The sequence below is a fragment of the Ceratotherium simum genome, chromosome 15 (assembly GCF_057802395.1).
Source record: "Ceratotherium simum simum isolate JZ-2026a chromosome 15, ASM5780239v1, whole genome shotgun sequence".
NCBI lineage: Eukaryota > Metazoa > Chordata > Mammalia > Perissodactyla > Rhinocerotidae > Ceratotherium > Ceratotherium simum.
This window is the reverse complement of record NC_141914.1, coordinates 40,748,212-40,775,419: the sequence shown is the minus strand read 5'-3', so window position 1 is coordinate 40,775,419 and position 27,208 is coordinate 40,748,212.

Below are 27,208 nucleotides of genomic sequence, written 5' to 3'. Positions count from 1 at the left end.
TGCATGCAAACTGGCAGCTTGCTTTTGGTGTTTTGCTTTTGGTCACGAACTGGCAGCTTGCAGATGTGTTTTGGTTACTCACAATTGAATTACGTGCCAACATTTAGAAATTGGGAGATTTCACATAAATATGAAGATTTCTGTCTTCTCTTATAAAATTGGGAGATCTAGAGACCCTGGGTCCACATTCCTGCCTGACCACAATTGCTGGACCTGGGTAAGGGCTGCCCCCTCTGAATGGGACAGCTCACTAGTATTATACCTGGTAACTGAGTTTTCTCCTCCTCTCTAGCAGAGGGGCCTGAGAAGCAAAGAAACAACATGGTGTTTGTACGACAGCTGTTTGTAGTTGCTCGGATATAAAGTTTCTGACACAGAATTTCTGAAGAGGGGCCAAGTGAACTGATTAAAAATCTTAATGGATTTATAGATGGCCAGTTGATTGTGTTAAACGACAACAGAATAATTATGAGGAATGGTGCTAGTAAGAACTATTTTCTCTTTCTTTTTGACTAATTTTTCAGCTCAGATGAGGGGGAGTTTCTTTTCCCTTAATTGATCTAAGGCCTAAAATGTGAAATTTTTATACTTTAAAACAGCGTACCTTGAGCTTTGCTGCTTTTAAAAATACCGAGGCCCAGGCCACATCCCGGGCCGACTATATCAAACCCAGGTATCTGAATAGTTTTTAAAGAACTCTCCAGGTGACTGTGTTGAGCAGCTAATTTTGAGAGCCAGAGGTCTAATGTCTGCCTTTTCCTCTTACTTGGTCTCCCTGAGGCACTGGCTGATCTCCAGTGACTTGCAAGTCAACAGCAATGCTGTCTTTCAGAACATCAATTTCCAGACCGCAGGAAAGAAGCTCCAGCTTGATGTCCACATGTGTTTGTCCCTCTGATTCAGAGGAACACCCGGTTCTAAACCTGGGGAGAAACAACCTCTACGCATGCTGAGGAGGCTTGCTGCTTTTTGGCACCTGAAGCGTATTTACCTGAGGGTTCTGACAATTTAAATAATTGCTATGCTGTAACTATTCTGGCTGACAGAAGTGTGGTTTAATGCCGATGATGAGTTGTAAAAACACTTAACAAACAGGCTTCAGGCTAAAGATATCTGAATAAAAAAAGAAAAAAAAAAAGAGAGAGACATGGAGAGTGGAAGAGGGAAGGAAGGAAGGAAGGAAGGAAAAACGGAAGGCAGGCAGGCAGGCAGAAAAAGCAAGCAAGCTGGATCTCATTTTATTCCACGGATTTGTGTAACATTTTAATCAGGTTTCTTCCTTCAGGATGGTAACGTAGTGAATATGGCCACATTTCCAGATGTCCAGGTTCTTTTGGATGCCTGACTTGTATAAAACTCAATTAGTGTGCACAATAACTTGTTTCAGCATAAACTAAAACAATATTACATAGAAGCATTTCTGTGAAAAAGAATTGCTGAAAAATATCTTCGACTATATAAACTCTTATCTATACTTCTGACCAAAGCACTGAATCTTCTAGTCCCCAAGAGGGAAAATATCAGTGAAAATTGTAGCTCCTGCCTGCATATAGTAATTCATTGTAACAATACTTTTTGGCTGGCCTACGGATGGATCATTGACTAAAAACGATGAAGAGTGAAGACATCCTGAACTTTTTTTTTCCTCGTAATCATTTCATGTCTTGGAGTATATTTCTGTGAGATTTAAAGCAAAATGAATGAGTTACAAAATTTACCAGCTCTAACTTCTCTGCTCAGACATCATGTTTGGATGCAGCTCATTTCTGGGGCAGATCACATACTTGTTTGATACTTGAAGGAAATGAGTCAAGATAATGTCATTCATTGGGAAAACTTGGCAGTTGCTGGTTGACTAAAGAACTTTTGGAGCTAATCAGAATGTTGAGTTGTCTTCAACTTTAAAAATGATTTTGTTTTAACATATGTTAGCTGAAGCAAAAAATAATACAGTAGGAGCTACGCGTCTATCAGAGTGACTGACAGATTGAAATTCTCTAGAAAAATAGATTATTTTCCCTCAAAGAGAGTAAAGTTTTGGTTTTCAAAGTCAATCAGAAAACTAACAATTTGGACAGGAAAGGAATCGCTTCTCTTTTTGAGACAGTATATTTCTAATGATTTTTATGGAGACTATAATAAGAATCAAGAAACAAAAGCTTGATATGGACATGTTTTTAGCTAGTAGATTGAAAAGAAATAATAGCATGAAAAGTGTTTTTTTATACTGACAAAGTTCTCATTTCTTTTATATTATCTGAAATAAAATTGATAAATGAAAAAAATCTGTAGCAGTTCAGTTCTCCAGTAGTAGCTATGTTTTTTGTGGTTAAAACTTTATCATAGATAAGTTCATATGAATTTTTTACATTTTGGGGAAGATTCAATGTGTGTTACAATCTTCCAAATACTCAGTATTTATGCTATATGTATATATTGTATTGCAAATTAAATTCTGGGGCCGGCCCTGTGGCATAGCGGTTAAATGCGCGCGCTCCGCTGCTGGTGGCCTGGATTCGGATTCCAGGCGTGTACCGATGCACCGCTTGTCAGGCCACGCTGTGGTGGTGTCCCATATAAAGTGGAGGAAGATGGGCACAGATGTTAGCCCTGGGCCCATCTTCCTCAGCCAAAAAAAAAAAAAAAAAAAGAGGAAGATTGGCGTGGATGTTTGCTCAGAGCTGATCTTCCTCACACACAGAAAAAAAGAAAATTAAATTTTAATAAGAATTTCCTGATATTCAGATGTCAACACAAAATTTCAAACGTGATAGTTTATGTTAGCAATGCTGCTTCTAAGACTACAGGGGCAGACATACTTAAGAAGACACTTTAAACACTTACATTTGTAAAAATACCAGCATTTTTTGATAAGGAAAGAGAAAACTCCCTCACATATCTGCCTGCCTCAGTCTTGAATTCCCTTTGCATAAAAAGGCATTTATGCTTTTGAGTCAAAAATTGAATATGGAAGAAAGTTTCAGATGCAAACAGCACTCTTTCTCATTCCTCCTCTAGGTGTGGACCCTCACCTGCATGTTCTTTGAAACACCAGCATACTTTTTGTGTGATTTCTATTGCATCTTTCCTGAAAGTCTTTGGGGATACCTCTGTCTTCTGTCTCATCCCTGAGAGGAGCATGAATCTTCTAAGCAATGATGCTGTTAGTCTCATTTTGCAACATTTTGTCACGTCAAGCCTTAAACCCTCCCCTCCCTTCTCCAGCTGCCTATCTCCAGGCTCAGTTCAGGTGCTATGGACTCCTTTCCAGGAGAACCCTCCCTGACTACCCCTCGCGAGACAAAGTATGGATTAATATTCCCTCTCCAGGCTCCCACAGCACATACATCTAGTTGGTGTCATGGTTTGCACTGGCCTACTGTAATTCTTTATTACTCACCTTTCTCTCTAGACTGTCCATGAAGGATGTCTTGTTCATTGTGTTCACAATGCCCAAAACAGTGTCTGGCAAATAGGAACACTCAATTAATATTAGTGGAATGGATAAATAAACAGAAGCTTTAAAAAGAATTCTCAGATGATAGAGGTATAACAGAGCCATAGATTAAAAAAACCTTAGTGAAACCTGGTGAGCAGTTTGGTTAGCCACACCAGTTGACCACGCAGCTCCCTCCATGGGAAATGGGAAAGTGGACATCAGTGGTCTGCCCATTTAGCTTTGAAAGTTATTTCCTCTAAATCTGTCTCTCCCTTTCATCTCCATTAAAGAGCCTCCCTGGATCTATAATAGACAAGAATATAAAAGCATCGTTCTCTTTCTCATCTCATCCTGTTTACTCAGCAACCCCAGTCCCCGCCTTCGCCTCAGCCCACATGTTCTCTATTAATAAAAGTTAGGAGAGGCCAACCTCACCCAGCACAGTTTCCCCCCTTTCTTTTCTCCTCAGGGAGGCCTCAGCCAACCGCCAGAACTCATCAGTGAAAGGCCTCGCCTGCTCTCGGGAGCTTCTGGGGGAGGGTGAAGACAAAGGTGACGTCTGGGCCTCCAGTGTCTCTGAGACCCAAATGGCCTCAAGTGTTTTCAAACCGGCAAGCAGCTCATTTAGAATCTGGTGATAAGCCATGGCTCTCACTTGGGGAAATTTAGAGGCATATTTTAAGGAGTAAACATATTTACTATAACTGGAAATAGGGCCAAATTCTGTGCCTTTGGAAAAGTCAGTAAAGCCGACACACCCTGGTGCCTTCTAAGTGAATTAGCGTACTGTGTTCCGTTTGAGAGTCATTTCTCTCTTCATCTTTAATTCCTGCCCCGAGGAGCCATCTGTACTTGGAGGGTATGTGCACAGGATAACTCACTGTGGACTGAAGACCTTCATGCTCAGCCCCTGATGAATGACCCTTTCATACACTGGGGACTCCCTCTGATTTTCTGACTAACCAGAACTTAGCTGGGCATAGAAATTTCTAACAGCAGAAAAGTTCACACAAATGTAAAAACAAAAGGCAATGGGTGCATTTTCTATGTTTTGTTTTGTTGTTGATGTGCTGGTTGTTTTTAACCCATAAATGCCATATGTTAATCCACAATACAATATTATTCTCCTCAGGATCTCATGCTTACCTTTGAAAAAGACAGATTAAAAGTTCAAGTTATTTTAGGGCTTTGGGGGAGGGGCATTGCTGAATTGTTCTTTCAGTTGAGGCAAAGTCCTCGAGTCCAGGGAGAGTTAATGCCTTCCTAAGGTGAACGTTATATTTCCTTCTTACCAAAGGCTGAGACTCAATGCTTGATTTAAAAAAAACAATCAATTAAGTAGCTGGAGTCATGCTGTCCATCAATATGATTGGCAGTCAACTATACCAATCAATGGACTTATTTACATTTGAATCTCTTCCTTATTTTATATAGTCTTTTGGAGACTCTTTTTCTTTTAAGATTTTTACTTTATTATTTTCTGTTTATACGTTGTATATGCCTATTGTAGAAAAAATTAGAAAGTATTAAAAAAGCATAATGAAGGGAAAAAACCCACAATGTTACCACCCAGAGACATACAGAGACCATTAACATAATGGCCTGTTTCCTGGGAGAACTTTTTCAAGCCTACTTTTTGATTCCTGCCTGCCCTGCTTCGGAAATGCTTTTTTCTTTTCCCAGTATTTTTGCCAACAAAAGAGAATCCTTGTTGTGGCCCCATCTGAATGTGAGTAAAACCATCTAGCTGCTGGTTCTCATGGGGCACATAGTAGGCACACAGGAAAAGTGTTTTTACTAAATATGACTGATTATTTCCAGATACCCAGTGAACTAATTCTTGACTAACTTGTGCTATTCATCAGCTAGACCACATGAGATATGAAATAGAAAGCAAGTTAGAAAGAACAACATGTCATAGAAATGTTAATAAATACGGTTTTTAATAATTGCTCAGCAGTTGAGATGAAGAAGCTAAATTAAAGAGGTTGAAAGTAACTGAACTCCTCTTTTCTTGCCAGAACACTTGTAATGGGTAAACTCTGGGAAATCATGGGACCCAAAACTATTCTAAGATCCAAGCTTATGCATTTGGTTTCCACATTATGTGTCACCTACTCAAAGTCTCCATTAAGGACTGAGAAAATAGCCCTTATTTTATATAGAATAAAATTTGGGGTTCTGAATTTCTAATTCATGCCTCTTACTTAGGTTCCCACACAAAACCTAGCATTCAGTTTTTGCAGCACCTCTACTGTGTTTTAGCATATCCTTTTCAGATCATTCACTAGACAGCATCCTACAGCTCTCATTCATAAAGTCCAATTATAAGACAAGAAATGTCAGGAATATACACTGAGAGTGGGAGGCAAACAGAACAGTACATTGTGACTTTGTGAGAACAGCCATGCATTTCCTCTGGGCTTGTTTTCAGTTCCTTTGTCAGCTGATTACATGGTCTTTTATAATTTCTCATCTACAGAATGGAGCTATTTGCTTGTGGATTATTTGAAAGACACTGGCTTATGCAAAAGAAAAACGAAATCATCGTGAGGTAGAATGATGTTTCTGGCTAGATGTTTTTGCTTTTTCTCTTTTAACATCATTATGAGAATTTAATTTATAATAGTAATTCTTTAAATGTATGAAACAGGTTAATATTCTATGAATTCAGTCTCAGTGCATATGTAATGCTATATATGCATTTGTTAGTTACACAATTGCATTTATCAATAATTTTCTTTATTTTCATATAAAGAAGAAGAATGCTATCTGACATGCGTTTTGTTTTCAAAGCACACAGGTTTTCAAAGCCTACACATTGTTCTCCTTGATTCCTACAACGGTCTTTTTAATTTAGACAGTACTTTATAGTTTACAAAGTGGTTTCATTATACATTTTGTTACTAATTCTCCTAACACTCTCCAAGTGTAAAACTGGTCAAAGTACTTTGGGCCTTAGATCCTCATCTGCGGCTTTACCCTTCCATCCAGCCCCACAGAGAACTTTCCTCTTCTCTCTGCCTTATATCCATTTTCTTGCTTACCCTTTGAGACTTAGCTCAGCGCTGCCTCCTCCATGTTCCCCGATAAATTATGTTGAAGTGACCTCATCTCTTCACTGTGTCCCTTCACTACTCTGTAAATTCAATTTTCATGGGAAGTTTTTAAAAAATCTAGTTATTTTTAAAAATTCACATAGCACATGACAACATTCTTGTAAAATTATTATGAAAATCTCTTAGCCTTATGAGTGAATAACCACTTAAATAAAAAGTTAAAAACAAAAAATTTGTATCCTTCCATGTCAGTATATATAAATGTTCTGGATTCCTTTAAAATATTGTATCATATTTCGTGGTATGAGTATTCTATGACTGAACTGTTCAATAGAACTTTCTGTGATGATGGAAATGTTCTGTATCTGCATTGTCCAAAATGGTCGTCACTAGTCCCATGAGGCAATTGAGCACTTGAAATGTGGCTAATGAAACTGAGGAACTGAATTTTTAATTTAATTTAATTTAAATTTAAATAGCCATATGTGGCTGGTGGTTACTGTATTGGACAGTTTTATACTTTATATTAAAATCTATTGTTAGTCATTTAGATTGTTTCCAATTTCCCCCTAATATAAATAAACTAAGTATTGTCAACTAAGTAAAGCATGAGAATAGAAAGGAATTAGTTTTGCCTTCTTATATGTACTAACTCTTGAGAAGCTTGCATTCATTCTAATGCAGACTTTGAAGTCCTACAAGATGTTATTGCATCAAGTAGGTAAAAGGACACAAACTCAAGGTATTTTATATACGAAAGATTGCGTTAAAATGTGCAGCAAACAAAAACATTTATGTCAGTGTTCATTACGACAGCGAGGTATTGGAATCAATCCTATACCTAACAGCGGGGAGTTGGCTCCAATGTTTTATGATCCCCCATATATTGAAGGACAAGGCAATCATTAGAAATGATCATGAAATTGTCATTTATTGAGATGAAAACAAGTCTATGATATATTTTCAAGTGAAAAAAATAGATTACTAAACTATATGCATAATATGGTCCCTATTCATTAGTGTATATGCACGTATTTATATAAGCTTTGGTTTAGTGGTGAGTCAGTATACCTGGTTGAGGACATGGTCTTTGGAGTGAGACTGCTCTGGGTTTGAATCCAGGCTCTGCCACTAATCATCTGTGTGACTTTGGACAAGTCTTTCACTGCTCTGAACTTTCGTTTCCTCATTGCTAAAATGAGATGATAATATTTATATCTTGGGGTTGATGCATTAAGCAACATATATAAAGCACTTAGTACATATGTAGTATTTAATAAATGGTAGTTGTTGTTTTTCTAAATGGGCATAGAAAGAAGAAACCAGAAGTGATATTGTAAGATGATAGTCCAAGATGATGAAAGTGATCATCTGTCAGTTGTAAAGTTATGGTTGATGATGTTGTCATTGTTAGTTTAATTAATTGGATGGAACATTCACTTCTTGAATATGAAAAAGCCCATTAAAATTATGTATATATAATACTAACAAAGTGAGTAGATGCTATATGTAATTTAGAAATATGCCAAGGTAATAAATTGCAGAGCAATATAGACAGTGTGATCCCATTTGTGTTTGGAAAAAAAATTTTTTTTTTAATGAAATATAAAGTTACTTTTGGTAAGTGACTCTGCATGACCTAGCAAGGAGGGGCCAAGAAATCTTTTAACTTTTACTTTATGACTTTTGATTCTGTTTTAAGTTTTTACATGATTTTATTTAAAAATTTTTATTAATTGTTAAAATAATAAGTGCTCTGAGATCTTTCAACAAAAAGAAAGATAAAAAGAGAGAGAGAGAAAAAAAATTGCTTTTCATTCAAGTCTACCTTTGCCTAGTCTGAAGAAACATGGTTTTCAAAGCCATAAAAAGGACTTTGAAATTTCTTCAATATTAGCAACTTTACAATTCAGATGAACACTGTGACAATTCTGCCATTGTATCATAATATTAGTGTAACATCTTATTTTCTCTACTAAAATACTGTAAATATTTACTGAGCGTTTATTAAAATAAAAATGAGAAAGATGAGAAGAGGTAACTTTGTTAAGAAAGAGAGCTAATCTTTTACCATTTTCTTGTATTGAAAAACATTACAGAAAAACAGATATGAAAGTTTACTCATGTCTTTTTGGCTCTTCTCATAATTTTATGCCTTTTCCCTTTAACATAACATTCTGCAGACCAAGCTCAAAGGACTTTAAAACAACTATTTTTTTCTTAATACAGAAGTAGTGGATGTTCATTGAAGAAAAGAAAAAATAAAACACTTATAAGTTTACCCCAGAGACAATCAGTGTGTGAAATCATGACAGTATTTTTATATGTACATTATATTCTTTTATACATCATCTTTAATGGCTATATAGTATTACCTTGCATGAATTTACAAGGATTTACATAATGAATCCTATATTGCTGGACATCTAGATTGTCTCCAGCTTTTTGCCTTTATGATAAACATTCTTATAGTCGGATATTTGTGCACAACTATGACTATTTCCTTGGAATAAATTCCTAACAATGTAACTGCTGAGTCAAAGTTCAAACAAGAATTTAGGGTTTTGATGTTTCTTAATAAATAATTGTTGAAAAAAAAAATCTGTGAGTGGTTGTGAGCTGACGGCAAAAAGGAGACATCTGTGGAGGAAGCATCGGCAGTCAGGCTCAGAAGTTGAGTTGGTGGATGGGATAACTAGGGAAGTTCTTAAGCCATTTTTGGGTCAGGAGAGTAGAAAGGGTGGAAGAATTTCCACATTCCTATTAATGCAGTGAACTAACTGCTCAAGAAAGAGGCTTAACCTTCTTATTACAGCCAGCTCCTGGTGTGCTCTACACTGTATCTTGTAAAAGAATATTTAAAACACAGAAAAAGAGCAAGTCTCTCTCCAGCCTCTCTCCTGCAATTGTGACTATTCAGAATCTACTCATCTTTCGAGGAGTCATTTAAGTCTTCCCTTCTTCATGAAGCATCCCTGACTCTCAAGGATTTCTTCCATTATTAATGCAGAGCATTTCTTGTCTTCATTCCCATATTCAAGAATCATTTTTGAAACTACTTTGTGCCAGGCACTATGCTTGTTTATCACTTTAATCTTCACAAATACCATGTGAGGTGGTTACTGTCATTCTCAGTTTACAGATAGGGCACAGAAGCTGGGATAGATTAAATAACTTGCCACTGTGGTAGAAAGAAGAGGTTAACTCAGAATGAAACCAAGGTCCTTCACTCTGCCCAACTTTGTTGAAATCTATTTTTCCTAAGAAGTAGGAAAAGGCAGATGGGGAAACATACATAAAAGTAGAGGGAGAGTGAAAATGATAAGAAAGAGCAGTGATTTAGGGGATTGCTGGGAAGGGGGTTCAGTGAGTCTGGCATAGAGAGTCCAGGATGAAGGACAAGAGATGCAGTTGGGAAGGAAAGTTAGGACTGGGATCCTAAAGAAGGCGGAAGCACATAGCACAGCTCTTGGAACATAGTGAAATTCAATAAAGGTGGCTGAATCTTACAATATGTTGACGATTTCAACTATCCTTGTTAAATGGTTTGTCTTCCAAGCTAGACTGTGAGCCTTATGAGGTCAATGGTTGTTTCCACTTTGTATCTGTAGGACTCAGGACAATGCCTGGCATATGGTAATGCTACATAAATCTTTGCTGAGTAAATTAATTGATTCATGAACATTCTCTTGGGAAGCAGCAGAGACATAACCAAACCAAAAACAAAGCAAAATACTGCTGTGGCCGGCCCAGTGGCGCAGCGGTTGAGTTCATGCTCTCCGCTGCGGTGGCCCGGGGTTCGCAGGTTCGGATCCCAGGTGGGCACCGATGCACCACTTGTCAAGCCATGCTGCGGCAGCATCCCATATAAAGTAGAGGAAGATGGGCATGGATATTAGCCCAGGGCCAATCTTCTCAGCAAAAAAGAGGAGGATCGGCATCGGATGTTAGCTCAGGCCTGATCTTCTTCACAAAGAAAAGAAAAGAAAAGAAAAAAATACTGCTTTTAAAATCAGAAGACCTGGTTTCAAATACTTTCTCTCTAGCTTACAGATTGTATGACTTTGGGTAAATTACATAACCTCTTTGAGTAGTTTATTCATCTGATGATAATACTCACCTCAAAGTGTTATTATGAGGATTAAATGAGATCATACTTTTGAGTTGCTTAGCATAGTGCTTGACAAATTGTAGACATTCAACAGATGTCAGTTTCCTACTTCCACCTTCCCACTAGCCATAACTGAAGTGTGCACTAGGAGAGCTTATATCCAGATTTAAGGGATAACCTCCATTTCTTTCTTCTTTTTTTTTGTTTTTTGAGGAAGATTGGCCCTGAGCTAACATCTGTTGCCAATATTCCTCTTTTTTTCCTCCCCAAAGCCCCCAGTACATAGTTGTATATCCTAGTTGTAGGTCCTTCTAGTTCTTCTATGTGGGAAGCCGCCTCAGCATGGCTTGATGAGTGGTGAGTAGGTCCGTGCCCAGGATCCAAACTGGTGAACCCCAGGCCGCCGGAGCAGAAAGTGCGAACTTAACCACTGCACCATGGGGCCGTGCCCCAGATAATCTCCATTTCTAATACTCGATCCTATTGTCAGACTATGGGTCTCAATTTAATATTTAGAAAAGAGGACTACTGTTTAAAGCATATATTATAAAGTGCCACATACAGGTTCTCAATAAACGAATGTTGAATGAATGAATTGAATCAGATTTGAATACATACTTAGAATTTTGTCAGAGTACCTATGGCACTGTCAGGATCCATGATATATAAATATGTCAGTCATTAGTCAATTAAGTCATTCTTTAGTTGATTCAAAAGACTCCTCAAAACCATTAAATTCCTTTTGTTTTGGTTCTATCTGCACCAAATAAACTTGTGATGACCAAATCAATTTCCTAGCTATCTTGATACCAGAATAAGAGGACCCTGGAATCAACAAAAAGAAATAGCATCCATTAAAAAATAGCTTGTTGGGGCTGGCCCCGTGGCTTAGCGGTTAAGTGCGCGTGCTCCGCTACTGGCGGCCTGGGTTCGGATCCCGGGTGCACACCGACGCACCTCTTCTCCAGCCATGCTGAGGCCGCGTCCCACATACAGCAACTAGAAGGATATGCAACTATGACATACAACTATCTACTGGGGCTTTGGGGGAAAAAAAAAAAAGGGAGGAGGATTGGCAATAGATGTTAGCTCAGAGCCGGTCTTCCTCAGCAAAAAGAGGAAGATTAGCACGGATGTTAGCTCAGGGCTGACCTTCCTTACAAAAAAAAAAAAAAAAAAAATAGCTTGTTGTCATCTGGCTTAAATATCAGTTTCTTTCTTTCCTTTTTTAAACAGTTTTATTGAGATAAACTTCACATACCATACAGTTCACCCATTTAAAGTGTACATTTCAATGGTTTGTAATATATTCACAGACTTGTGCAACTATCACCACAATCTAGTTTTAGATCCTTTTCACCATCCCCAGAAGAAACCCAGTGCTTATTAGCAGTCACTTTCCATCTCCCTCACACCTCCCCAGACCCAGGCAAACACTAATCTACTTTTTTTTTTTGGTGAGGAAGATTGTCCCTGAGCTAACATCTGTGCCAATCTCCCTCTATTTTGTATGTGGGACACCTCCCAGCGCGCCTTGATGGATGGTGTGTAGGTCCATGCCCAGGATCCGAACCTGCAAACCTTGGGCCATGGAAACAGAGTGTGTGAACTTAACCACTATGCCACCAGGCCAGCCCCAAATCTACTTTTTTTTAAATTTGAAGATCTGATTGTCTTCATTAAATGATTCGTGAATTGGGCAGTATCCCATCTAGCCAACATAAGGGCACTCCCACTAATCTACTTACTGTCTGTAGATTTCCCTATTCTAGACATTTCATGTGAATAGAATCCTACTGTTGGTGGTTTTTTTATGACTGGCTTCTTTCACTGAGCATAGTGTTTCCAAAGTTCATCTATGCTGTAGCATGTATCAGTTCTTCATTGCTTTCTATTCATGAAAATATTCCATTGCATGGATATATCACATTATATTTACCTGTTCATCAGTTGATACACATTTTGAATTGTTTCCACTTTTGGAATTACGAAGAATAAGTTATGAAGAACACCTCTATAAACATTTGTGTACATGTTTGTCTTAATTTCTCTTGGGTTTATATCTAGTACCCATCTAAGTTCACCTTGCAGCAGCGTCTGACTCTATTAGTCATTCCTTCCCTTTTAAACATGCGTTTATTTTGACTTTCATGATGTTACATACTTCTGGTTTTCCTCCCTCATACCTGGGAACTCCTCAGTCTCCTTTGAAAGTTCGTTCTCCTGTATCTGGCCATTACATGTTGAAATTCTTTAAGTCTCTGTAATATAGACCCTTTTCTCAATTTGTAATCTCCCCCACAGGCAACCTTATCCCTTCCCATGGCCACAGTTACCATCACTATGTCAATGATTCCCAAATCTTGGGTGCAATCTCTCTTCTGAGTCCCGACCCATATATCCAAATGCCTACTTGATAGCTCTTCTTGGATGTCTCCAAGTCACCTTCATCTTCACATGTCCAACCTGAACTCACAATCTTCCTGGGCCTCTTTAACCTGGTCCTCTTCCCACATTCTTTTTCTTAGGAAACACAGATTGCTGGGACCCACATTCAGAATTTCTAGAAATCTTGGAGCCATCCAAGCTCCCTTTGTGTACGGACCCACCCTATATACTAGCCATTTCAAGCTTTGTATATTTTACTCCTAAAATATTATTTGAATCTATCCACTTTTCTCCATTTCCATTGCCGTTGCCTCAGGGCAGGCTACTGTCATCTTTCCTCTAGACTCCTACAGCAGCCTCCTCACCTTCACTTACTCCCTTCAACAGTTTTCTATATACAGTATCAGCCAGAGTGATATTTGCACAATACACAACCTCCATCCCCACCCTGCCCTGTTTAAAACCTTTTAATGCCTTCTCATTGTTTTTAAGATAATGTTCAAAACACTGTATATGATTTTCAGTGCTCAGCAAGCTTTGGCCTTAATGATTGCTCTGGTCTTATACTCTTCACTTCTTGTTCTCTGTGCTCCATCCACACCATTCTCTCACTTCTTCAAAAGAGCTACCTCAAGGTCTTTGCGTGTTCTTTCCTCTTCCTGTAGACGACCGCTTCTTTACACACCCACCGCTCCCCTCTTCCTCTTAGTTATGCCAATGTATTCTTCTTATCTGAATTCAAATATTTTCTCAGAGAAGCATTTTCTGAAATTGATCTCCTTGTCCCCTTCCCCACCCCACCCTCCACCTGGGTAAGTTCTCTGTTTTGTTCTCTCTTAGCTCCATGTTCCTTTCCCCCAAAACACTTATCTCAGTTTATAATTACACATATATTTGTGTCATCATTTAATCAATGTCTATTTCTCCATGTAAATAGGTGTTGAAACTGGTTTGGCCCCTATCACATGGCTACCAATGAACATAGTACCTAGTCGTTGGTAGATAATAAAAAAAATCTTTGCTGACAATATGAATAAAGACCACCAGATTTCTAGCTTGGATAACTGATGGATTATGAGGCCATTAACTAAGTTAAGGAATGTAAGATGATGAATATACTTGATTGGGGCCAGAAAAAGGGAGACATTAAGTATTAGGAAAGGTGTAGTTGAGCAAGGCCAGTAGGCAGGTGGACTATGGATTTAGAGCTGTGGAAAGAGATCAGGGATGGAAACACAGATTCAGACGTTATCAGCATATAGCTTTTGGTTAAGATCTTGGGAGTGACTAAGCTTGCCCCGGAAGAACACGTGGCATAAAAAGAACAGAGGGCAGAAGACTAAACGCTAGAGACACTCGTCTTAAGAAACAGGCAAGAGAAGTTTTAGAATAAAGTTAGGAATAAAAAACACAAAGATATGGGAAAAGAACCCTGTCAAATGCTTCAGAGGGAAGCTTTGCGTTTGATCATTTGCATAAGGTGATGATCATCAGATCTTTCCATTTTAAGGGAATTTTGAGTATCCTGTTCCTCATCAACTTTTCACCTAATGGTTTTAACATCCATTAATGATCCTTGATTGAATCAGGTATTTCACCGGGGATTGCTGAATGGTGATTTTTAAATTCCATCATTTCTTCACGAAGTCCCATCCCACCATTCCTTTTTTTTTTTAAGATTCTTATGCTCCTCTCAGGGAAAGATTCCCTGGGCACCTCCCTCTCCTACTAGCCCCTTGCTGGGATATATCACCCCACGGGTCCTGGACAACAAAAAGGCTCTCTAGTGAGAAGGTTGAAGGGAATGGAGAATATGCTGGAGTGAGGTTTGTTAAGCCTTTGGAGAGTACGTCCAAAGGGATGAAGACTGTTCCTTTTGGTAAATAATATGATCCCTTCCAGCCTTACAACTCACCTACAAAAAATGCAGAGAGATAGATGTGATTTGCACAAGGTCACATACCACGTCCCTTTACAGCCGCTCTCCAAATACAACCTAACTTCTTCAGACAACTTTCCAAGACCTTCCAAATCTAGGTGAGGTGCTTGTTCATATGCATCCTATAGCACTTTGCCCTTTCCTCTCAAATCAATCAGCTCCCAGAATTGTAACCGCCACTTTACTCATCTGAGCCCTCACTAGACCTCAGGCTCTTTGATAGCAGGGGCTGAGTCTGTCTGGTTCCATAGTTGTTTCTCAACATCTAATTCAGGGCCTCACTCATAACAGGGGCTCAAAAAAAATGTTCTGAATGAATGAACGGTTGAAGAGACACAAGTGAGGACAACTGTATCTCAGGCAGTGTAAGTAGTATTCTGTGGCTGGAGCCTGGAGAGTGAGGGAGCCCATGAGAGGTGTGCTGGGTAGGCGTCCCAGGGGGATTGGATTTTACCGGGAAGGCACAAAAGAGCCCTTGGGGGCCTTCAACAGTAAAAGTCAGCCTCCTACTGGATTTGTGATTCAGGTGTCATTTAATCTTCTTAACAACTTGAGGAGATAGACATTCCTATCTCTATTTTACTGATAGGGAAATGGGACCTCAGAGAAATTAAGCAGCTTGTTCAAGGACACCCAGCTAGAAAGTAAGCAGAGTCAAGAATCATGAAGTCCATCTTTCTACCTCACCAGCCTGCCTCCCGCTTTTTGTAAGAATGAGAACAGATTCAATAGCAGACTAGGACATAAACTAAATTGATCAGGACTTCACCAGGCTAAGTCAGAGCCTGGCTCCCCAGTACTCAATTCCTTCAATGAATCAGAGCTCACTGTACTTGTAAAGCCATGTACATTTGCTTCACATGATGTTTATACACAAAAAAAGTGTTAGCACAGTACTTGACATGTGGTAAGAGCTCGATATTTAGCTCTTCTTTTATTGCCTATTCTGGATATATTGTATAAATGGTATCGTATAACATGTGGCCTTTTGTTTCTGACTTCTTTCACTAAGCATCATGTTTTCAAGGTTCATCCATGTTGTAGCATGTATCAGTACTTCATTCCTTTTGATGGCTGAAGAGTATTCCACAGTATGGATTTACCACCTTTTATTTACCTATTCCTCAGTTGATGGACATTTGGATTATTTCTATCTTTTGGCTGCTGGGAATAGAGATTCTACGAACATTCATGTACAAGTTTTTGTTTTCATTTCTTTTGGATATATACTTTGGAGTGGAATTTTTGGGTCATATAGTAAATCTATGTTTAACTTATTGAGGAACCACCAAATTGTTTTACATACTGGCTTCACCTTTTTACATTCCCACCTGCAATTTATGAGAGTTCCAATTTCCCCATGTCCTTGACAACACTTTATATATATATTTATTTTTTAATTACGGCCATTCTAGTGGGTGTGAAGTGGTATTTTAATGTGGTGTTGATTGGCATTTCCCTAAGGAGAGTGAGCATCTTTTACTATCTTGTTAGCCATTTGTATCTCTTCTTTGGAGACATGTCTACTCAAGTCCATTGCCTATTTTTAAATTGTTTTTGTTTTTGAGTTGTAAATGTTCCATATATATTCTGGATACCAGACCCTTATCAGGTATATGATTTGCAAATAGTTTCTCCAATTCTGTGAGTTGTCTTTTCACTCTCTTGATAGTGTCCTTTGAGGCACAAACATTTTTAATTTTGAATCCTATATTTTTTTAATGTGTCAGTAAAGATGTTTTTGAGTGTTGTGCCACTAAACTCCATTTTTCCATAAGGCTTATGGTTTTTATTGCACAATTTTGCATAGCATGGTGGTTTTTAGGGACACATATGTCTCCTTAGAGCAGAACTGGGAAAAGACCCAGTGGAGAGAAAGCTTAGCTCATTTGGATAACTGGAAATGGTTCAGCGTTGCTGGGTCACCCACCCCTTGCAGAAGCTCAAATTGGAGCTGGTGAGCTCTTGCTGTGTGTTAGGCAGTTTTGGAAGCTCTCACCACACACACTAACTCAGTAAATCCTCATGATGGTCCTTGGAGGTAGGTCCTATTTTAAAACATTTTATAGATCAGAAACTGAGGTGCAAAGATTTGAGGGAACCTTTTCAAGATCACACAAGGGTAACCAGTAGAGATTGTATCTGAACCCAAGCTGCCCCAGGGTGCGTGATTTTCCTTTTATTTTATTTTATTTTTTTGTGAGGAAGATCAGCCCTGAGCTAACATCTGATGCTGATCCTCCTCTTTTTGCTGAGGAAGATTGGCCCTGACCTAACATCTGTGCCCATCTTTCTCTACTTTATATGGGACACTGCCACAGCATTGCTAGCCAAGTGGTGCGTCGGTGCACGCCCGGGATCCGAACCAGCAAACCCCAGGCTGCCACAGTGGAGCGGACGCACTTAACCGCTTGCGCCACCAGCTGGCCCCAGGGTGCGTGTTTATAACTAGACTCTAGGACAGAATTTATTTAGTTTCAGTTTTCTTTCTTTCTCTCAAGATTGTGCTGGGGGAAAAAAAAAAGAAAAAAAACTTGAACAAAAACTCTTCTTTTGCCATCTCTTTTACCTTTCTCTTCGCAAATCTTCTGTACTAATTTTTCAATTATGCCCAAAAGAAATAATTGCTAATTCACATACACTGGAGAAGAGGCTGTTTAGCCTAGCATATGCAAGTCAGATGGACTTGGGTGGTTCTCACACTTGGTACCTGTTTTTCAGCCTCAGTTTCCTTTTCTGTCACTTAGTTGTTTACTAATCCTTGACAGCTTCTCTTGGATGTCTAATATACATCTCCAACCAAAACAGAGCTCTGATTCCAAGTCTTTCCCCCAGCCCACCACATCAAACCCAGTCCCAATTGCTTCTTCATCAAGCCTTCATCAGTTCAATAAATACCACCAATTTCTACCTTGATGCTCAAGCCAAAACATCAGGGTCATCCTTGATTACTACGCTTCCATTACCACCCCTTAACTCCACACACATTCAATCCATCACCACAGCCTTTAACCTCCAAATGACACTCTGACATGTCTACTTCTCTCCGCCGCACCCCCCTTGCTCTCCTAACCCCAGTTTAAGCAGTCATCTTCTTGGGCCTAGAATCCAAGAACGACTCCTTCATCTGTTTCCTGATCTCTTGCTCTTCTTTAATCCATTCTCTACAGGGACTAGAGTAAATGTCTTAAAATTTTATTCTTACCAAGCCAACACCCCTGCTTGAAGCACTCCAAAGACTTCTAGCTCAGAGTAAAATCTAAACTTCTCACTGTACTCTAGTGAGGTCCTACATACCGGGGCCTATTTTTCTAATTACATTTCATACCACTCAACCCTGCTCACTATGCAAAAAATTGACCTTATTTTTGTTCCTTGAACAGATCAGTCCCTTTCCCTCTTCTGCTCTTCTCATCTTTCAGATCTCAGCTCAAGTGTCATCTTCTCAGATAGGATCCTCTTGTTCTTCTTATGGAGGGTGACCTCCCCCTGGGCAGGCTCTATCTCATCAGTCTGTTTAGGCCTGTCATAGCAATGATCTCAGTATGCAATTATCTTGTTTGTTTATTTACTTGTTTTTGTTTATCACCCCACTTCTTTGTTTTCTGTCTCCTACACTGTAATGTAAGCTCCTTGATGGCTGTGACCTTGTCTATCTTAGTCATCACTAGATCCTGAGAGCTTGGCACATGGTGGTCCCCAATGAATGAATGAATGAGTGAATGAATGAAAGAGTATCTCAACTCACAATATGGACATAAACAACTGAGTGTCTCCTATATGTGGGGGCATTATACCAGTTGCTGGGATAATTAAGATTCTTAAGATATCTTGGTTTTGAAAGGGAAAGCAGAAACTAAACAGGTAAACTAAAAACTGTATGAAATTTGTATATAAATATGAATATAAAGTGAGAGGAAGACATAGATAAAGAAGTAATTATATCCGGTAGAAGAAGAGGGATGCCAGAGAGAATACAGAAAGACAGTGACATCAGCTGAGCCTTAGCGCCAGGTAGACATGGAGGAAGAGGCATTCCAAGGAAGAAGTGACAGCGTGAACCAAGTCATGAGGGTGTAACAAGAGTTCAGGGTGTGTCTGAGGAGCACCAAGGAGCCCAGAGTAGTTGGGGCTTAGGGTGATTTGGGGAGGGTGGCTGGAGATGAGGCCAAAATGGTAGGCCAGACCCAATTACAAAGGGCTTTGGAGGTTCAGCAAAGTTTGGAATTTGTTGTACATGGCAACAAGGCACTCCTCTGTAAGTAGAGGAATGACATCTTCATTTTAGAAAGTTCTCTCTAACAGCAATATGGTGAGAGCCAAGCCTGGAGACAGGGAGCTCAGTTAGGAGCACACCTGAGAAACAGCAGAAGGCAGGGCGAGGAGATATGAGCAGCACTTCAGGGATAGAATCTGCAGGACTTTGTCCAATTTAATGGGGGGAAAAGAATTAAAGAACAGCCTCTAGGTTTTAGCCAGGGAAAAGGTGATGATGTTAAGCACGGAGGTATGGTTCAAGTCCAATGTCCCCCTCCTCCCCGCATTATAGATGTGAACTTGTACTCCCTGAAATGAAGTGAATTGTCCATACAGATAATTAATGAAAAGGCAAAGGCTGGAGCCCAGGGCACCTGAATTCTGTCTAGTGCTCCTTTATGTACCATTGCTTCTCAAACAATCTTGGGAAATTCTGATTTTTGTAAAAAAATTCTAATCCTTAGCTGATTTATAGTTTTATAAAATAAAATAAAAAAGAATTATTAGAAAAATGATATTTAAAAAAAAGACAAGCCTAACTTTTAAATTATTAGATACAAAATTACCCTGTCAGATTGCTATAAGTGTTTCTAAAAGCTTACTCCCAATTTCTATACTTATGGCTACCCGGTAACAATCAGATCTCAAACTGGCACTGATCCCCAGACCAACTTTGATGTCTCTGGGCCACGCAGCTCTGAAGGAGAAGCGGGATCTGAGATTATAAAAGTGATGAGACTAAACAAAGTTGAGATGAGCTCCGCTGGACTATCATGGAGAATGATCCAGCCTGTCCAGTTTACCAATGACTATTTTAATCTCTAGTAAAAGTGTCCTTGGCACAGCTCCCTCTAGTGCACTGGAGGTCTTACTGTCACAACTGCATTGAGAGGGGCCCTCTAAGGATTTTCTCCATAAAGAAATCATTTCCAGTAAACCCCACCAGAACGGTTAGTGGCCATCCTGAATTTCAGTTCCTAGGTTATTGGGCACGTTCCATACATGGATTGGCAGTTTGGCAGGCTTCTCAGTTTAATATTCCTGCCTGCCAAAGGTATGACTCTCTGCTTGCTCATTCTATCCCTCTGCAAGGAAGGAAAAAATAAAGATCTCAAACACTGCTTGCTGTATTAGCACTGGAAGGAAAGAGCTAATAGGCACTTACACAATCCAACTTACACTTGCATAATCTACTGAAGGAAACGGCAGAGTGACATTTGCACCTAATCCTTCCATGGGGCTGTGACTAAGACTGCAAACAGCACAGGGGAAGCACATAGTTGCCTGGTACATGGGAGCAAATGAAAGTTATTTGATAGGTAAGGGGCACCTGCAGTAAGAGGAACACTTTTTTTTTTTTTTAAGGGCCTTTTACCTCTATAATCCTCAAGTAGAAACACAGTAAACAACCCAATTGTTGACAGAGCTGGGATGCACAGAATAGGGCCCCGGGGCTCCAGGAGAGATGTGGGATGACAAAAGGAGGGAGAAGTTAGAGGGCAGAAAGTCACAGGGGCTACAAGACCATGTGGGCCTGGCAGAATAGGGTTGTGCTTATTTTACACAAGTGACTCTGAGGCTTCTCTGCTGGCATCGTGTCACATCATATATGTGGTATTTCCTTGTTCCTTATTCAGGTGAGAAAGGAGGAGGGCAGTGGCCTGTGTGTAACTACTCTCAGCTCTGAGAAGAGCAGATGTGAGGTGAGAGCACAGCAACTCAGCACACTGGCGACCTTATTCTGCCTTCCCCCGTTGCAAGGCTGGACTGCCACTGTCTTCTTTTTGCTGGCCTCTTGAATGCCGATGTGTTTTAATGATAGAATGATAGCATTTTGGGGGCAAGCATTAAGATTTTGGCTTTCTTGGTATTTATCATCAGTGCCCATTTGGATTCCAGTATTTGAGTATTTCTTATGTAAACCTAAGCTAGCTGTCATTCACCAACTATTTTGACTAGAAGAAACTTCCGAGGGACTCCTCTTGTTTACCTGTCTGCCTTTACCACTCCAGGCACGCCTACATGGACGGATCACTGCCGTTTCCTTGATCCTCCCTGATCTACTCCTCCAAATGCAAGTGCTCTCATACCAACGCCCCACTGCTACCTCCACCTTACCTACCTGGTCATCCAAGACAGAAACTTAGGAGACAGATTTGACTACTTCCTTTTCTTCATTTCTGCCTCCATTTCTATGTTCAATCAATCACAGTCATATCAATTTTGTCCTTTATATATTTTTGACTGCTACTGCCTGATTTCTTTCCTTTGTTGTCTCTTGCCTGGACTATGACACTTCCTGCCCCCTCCCACCCCACACACAGCTGTCTCACTACCTCCATTCTTTTCTTTTTTTTTTTATTATTGAGGTCATATTGGATTACAATGTTGAGTAAATTTCAGGTGTACATTATTATATTTCAGTTTCTGTATAGACTGCATCATTTTCACCACCAATAGTCTAGTTTTTATCCATCACTATATATATGTGCTCCTTTATCCCTTTTGGCTGCCCCACATCCCCTTCTCCTCTGGTAACCACGGATCTGTTTTCCTTATCCATGTGTTTGTTTGTTTATCTTCCACATACAAGTGAAGTCATATGGTATTTGCCTTTCTCTGACTTATTTCGCTTAGCATAATATCCTCAAGGTCCATCCATGTTGTCACAAATGGCACAATTTTGTCTTTTTTGTGGCTGAGTTGTATTCCATTGTATATACATACCACATCTTCTTTATCCACTTATCTGTTGATGGGCACTTGGTTTACTTTCACAGCTTGGCTATTGTGAATAATGCTTCGATGAACATAGGGAGGCATAAATCTCTTTGAATTGTTGATTTCATTTTCTTTGGACAAATACCCAGTAGTGAGGTAGCTGGATCATATGGTATTTCTATTTTTAACTTTTCAAGAGATCTCCATCCTGTTTTCCATAGTGGCTGCACCAGTTTGCACTCCCATCAGCAATGTGTGAGGGTTCCCTTTTCTCCACAACCTCTCCAACACTTGTTATTTCTTGTCTTGTTAATTATAGCCATTCTGACAGCAGTGAGGTGATATCTCATTGTAGTGTTGATTTGCATTTCCCTAATAATTAGTGATGTTGAACATTTTTTCTTGTCCCTGTTGGCCCTCTATCTCCATTCTTGACTGCCTAAGATCCATTATCTTCACTGTCACCAGGAAATGCATCTAAAGTACAGCTGGGACCATGTTGCTCTTGAGATTAAGAACTCTCCAATGGCTCCTCATAGTCAAGAGAGTAAAGTCCCAGCTTTCAGTCTGGTAAACAAAGCTTTCTTTGACCTGTTTTCTGCTCTGAGGGTCTTCTCTCCAGAATCTTTGCTGATGCTTAGTGACACAGGGGACTTGAAGTTGCCTGGTGGACACTGCCGCTTCATGCTACTGCTCCTCTGTTTGTCTCTCCTCCTTCCAGCCAGGTTGCACCCACTCAGGTGGCCTCCATGACATCCCCATACAGGGCGAGGGATCTCAGTGTTCCTCTATCACATTTGGTAGAAATTATTTGTATGCCGGCCTGTCTCCCCTGCTAGGCTGTGAAGTCCTTGAGAGCAGGGGTTGTGTTTTCTTCAACTCTGTATCCTTAGAGCATTATTTATTACTAAATACCTACTAGGCACTCAATTAGTACTCACTGAAGTGAGTGGAATCCACATGCCTCTGCTTTACCTCATATCTGTATTTTATGTTTATTCCCCTGCGTGAGCCAAGTAAACCAAGACTTGTTTTCAAAAACAGCACTTGCTTGTAAGAAATGATGGTAAAGAAGAGAAGCAGTTGTAGTGAAAGTAATGTATGTTTTGTGTGTCTGTGTGTGTGTGAGGAAATGCTGACAGAATGAGATTCCAGGGAATCTGTGTGCCCTTAACAGACTAGACGTCACCAGAGCCTTTAATTATTCTGTTTTTTATTTTTTATTTATTAATAATAAGTAACAATTATGTAATATTTAAAAAGTACTTTTCTCTTCAGTATCTCATTTGAGCCTCACGATAGCAGAAAGATTAAATGACTTGCCCAACGTTTCTCAACTAGTTGGCTAAGTATTCTAGCGCAAGATCTAAAGCTTTTGCTGCTCCATGATACTGAAACTTCTTTACAGTTAGGGGCTGGAATGATGAGAACTCTGCCACTTGGCATTTAGAAAACTCACAGGGAATTGGAGTGAGTGAATATTTTTGTCTTGTTTTTTTTTGACTGGTATTAACAAGAGGAGACCTTAACAGCGTGCATTTATAGTCTACCTAGCACAGTGTTTGGCACATGGTAACTGCCCAGCAAATTACCTCACCATAAAAATTTTAGAATAATCTTGTTTATATCTACAGAAAAACCTTGCTGGGATTTTGATAGGAATTGTGTTAAGCCCACTTATCAATTTGAGGAGAATCAACATCTTTACTACATTGAGTCTTTTTTTCTTTTTTTTTAAACATATATATATACAGGGCCGGCCCCATGGCTTAATGGTTAAGTGCGAGCGCTCTGCTGCTGGCGGCCCGGGTTCGGTTCCCGGGCGTGCACCAACACACCACTTCTCTGGCCATGCTGAGGCGGCGTCCCACATACAGCAACTAGAAGGATGTGCAGCTATGACATACAACTATCTACTGGGGCTTTGGGGGAAAAAATATCTATATATATACATATTTTTTTTGTGAGGAAGATCAGTCCTGAGCTAACATCCATGCCAATTCTCCTCTTTTTATGCTGAGGAAGACTGGCCCTGAGCTAACATCTATTGCCAATCCTCCTCCTTTTTTTTCCCCTTTTTCTCCCCAAAGCCCCAGTAGATAGTTGTATGTCATAGTTGCATATCCTTCTAGTTTCTGTATGTGGGATGCCGCCTCAGCATGGCTGGACAAGCGGTGCATTGGTGCGTGCCTGGGATCCAAACCCAGGCCACCAGCAGCAGAGTGCCTGCACTTAACCACTAAGCCACGGAGCTGGCCCCTACATTGAGTCTTTTCATTCCATCAGCATGGTATGTCTTTCCATTTGTTTAGAACATCTTTGATTTGTTTTATCAGTGTTTTTTAGTTTTCAGTATACAAATCTTATACATATTTTGTTAGATTGACAGCTAAATATTCTTTTTGAAATGATTGTAAATGGTATCGTATTTTTAATTTTGGTGTCCATGTGTTCTTTGCTAATGTAAAGAAATACAATTGATTTTTGTAGTTGATCTTGCTGAACTTATTTATTAGTTCTAGGAGGGTTTTTTTGCAGGTTTGGGAGATTTTCTGTGTAGACAATCATGTTATCTTCAAACAGGGACAGCTTTACCTTTTCCTTTCTGATCTCCATGCCTTTTATTTACATTTTTGACCTTTTGCACTGGCTAAAATTTCTAGCACTATGTTGAATAAGAGTGGTGAGAGTGGACATCCTTCTCTTGTTCTCCATCTTAGAAGAAAAGCACCCTGTGTTTTTCCATTAAGTGTAATGTTACCTGTAGGTTCTTTGTAGATGTTCTTTATCAAGTTGAGGAAGCTCCCCTCTAATTCTATTTTTCTAAAAATTGTTATCAAGAGTGGATGTTGAATTTTGTCAAATGATTTTTCTGTATCCATTGATATGATCATGTGATTTTTTTCTTCTTTAGCCTGTTAATATGGTGGATTATGTTAACTGATTTTTGAATATTGAACCAGTCTTACATGGCTAGAATAAACTCCATTTGGTGCTGTGTAGAATTCTTTTTAAATATTGCTGAATTTTATTTGCTAATAGTTTGTTAAAGGTTTTTATGTTTATATTCAGGAGGGATAGTGGTCTATAGGTTTTTTTTTTTTTTTTTTCATACTGTCTTTGTCTAATTTTGCTATCAGGGTAATTTTAAAATACATTTTCATTTTCATTCAGTTCAATATGTTTTTTAAATTCCCTTGAGACTTTCTCCTAATCAAAGAGAATCCATGGATTATTTAGAAGTATGTTGTGTGGTTTCTAAGTGTTTGGAGATTTTTCTGTTATCTTTCTGTTACAGAGTTGTTTGATTACAATTTGGTTTGAGAACACACATTGTATGATTTCAATTCTTTGAAATATGAGGAATTTTTTTTAAAGTTCAGGATATAGTCTATCTTGGTATGTGTTCCATGGCCGTGTGAAAAGAATATGTATTTTCCTGTTGTCAAGTGGAGTGTTCTATAAACAATGATTAGGCTTGGCTGATGGTGTTGTTGAGGTCTTTTATATCCTTGCTAACTTTCTGTCTATTGTTCTATCAATTGTTGAGGGAGGGATGTTGAAGTCTCCAACTATGACTGAATTCGTTTATTTTACTTTTCAGTTTTATCAGTTTTGCATCACATATTTTGCAGCTCTGTTGTTTGGTGCATACACATTTAGGATTGCTATCTCTTCTTGGTGAATTGAGCCTTTATCATTATTTAATGTCCCCCTTTGTCTCTGGTAATTTTCTTTACTTTGGAGTCTACTTTATCTGATATTAATATAGACAATCCTGCTTTCCTTTGATTAAAGTTTACATGATATATCTTTTCCATCCTTTTACTTTTTTTTTTCCCTGAGGAAGATTCGCCCTGAACTAACATCCACTGCCAATCTTCATCTTTTTTTTGGTATGTGAGCTGCCACCACAGCATGGCTACTAACAGGTGAGTGGTGTAGGTCTGTGCCTCGGAACTGAACGTGGGTTGCTGAAACAGAGTGTGCCGAACTTAACCACTAGGCCACCAGGACTGGCCCTCCATCCTTTTACTTTTAACCAGCCTCTATCGTTATACTTGAAGTGAGTTTTTTGCGGACAGCATATAGTTGGGTAGTGTTTTTAATCCACTCTGCCAATCTGTGTCTTTTAATTGGTGTATTTAGACCATTTACATTTAATGTAATTATCGATAAATAATAGGACTTAAGTCTGCCATTTCATATTTCATTTTCTGTTTTCTTCTTCCTGCCTTCCTGCATATTATTTGAAAATATTTAGAATTCCATTTTGATTGGACTGTACTGCTTTGGAGTTTACCTCTTTGTATGGCTTTATAAAATACTGGCTCTAGATAACATAATTTAAAAAACTCGAGAGGAAAAGGAAAGCCTATTGATTTTACCCATATTTTTCTTACCATGGTCTTTTTTCCTTCTTGATGTTCCAAGTTTCCTTCTAAAAGAAGGAAAGCTTGTTTCCTTTTTGTTTAGAGAACTTCCATTAGCTATTCTTTTAGAGTACTTCTGATAGCAACAAATTCTCTTAGTTTTTCTTCATCTGAGAATATCTTGATTTCCTCTTATTCCTGAAGGATATTTTCACTGGGTATAGGATTCTATAATTTTATTTATTTATTTATTTTTTATAATTTTATTTATTTATTTTTTTCCCCCCAAAGCCCCAGTAGATAGTTGTATGTCATAGTTGCACATCCTTCTAGTTGCTGTATGTGGGACATGGCCTCAGCATGGCTGGAGAAGCAGTGCGTCGGTGCGTGCCCGGGATCTGAACCCGGGCCACCAGCAGCGGAGCGCGCGCACTTTACCGCTAAGCAACGGGGCCGGCCAGTATAGTATTCTTGATTCTTGATTAACGTTCTTTTCTTTCACCTCTTGCAAAATATTGAGTCACTTTCTTCTGGTCTCTATAGTTTCTGAAGAGAAATCTGTTGTCATTCTAATTGCTTTTTCTCTATAGGTTAAGCATTACTTTTCTCTGGTGGCTTTAAAGTTTTTTGTTTTTTTTTTTTTGTCTTTAGTTTTCAGAAGTTTAATTATGATGTGTCTTGGCATGCATTTCTTTGGGTTTATTCTTCTTGAAGTTTGTTCAGTTTCTTGAACCTGTAAATGTATACCTATTCCCAAATGCAGGAAATTTTTAGCCATGATTTCTTTGAGGACTTTTTCAGCCCTGCCTTCTTTCTCCTTTCCTTCTGGAATTCTGGTGATACCAATGTTAGATCTTTTGTTATTGTCCCAAAGGTCTCTGAGGGTCTGTTTTTTTTTTTAAGTCTATTTTTTTTTCTCTC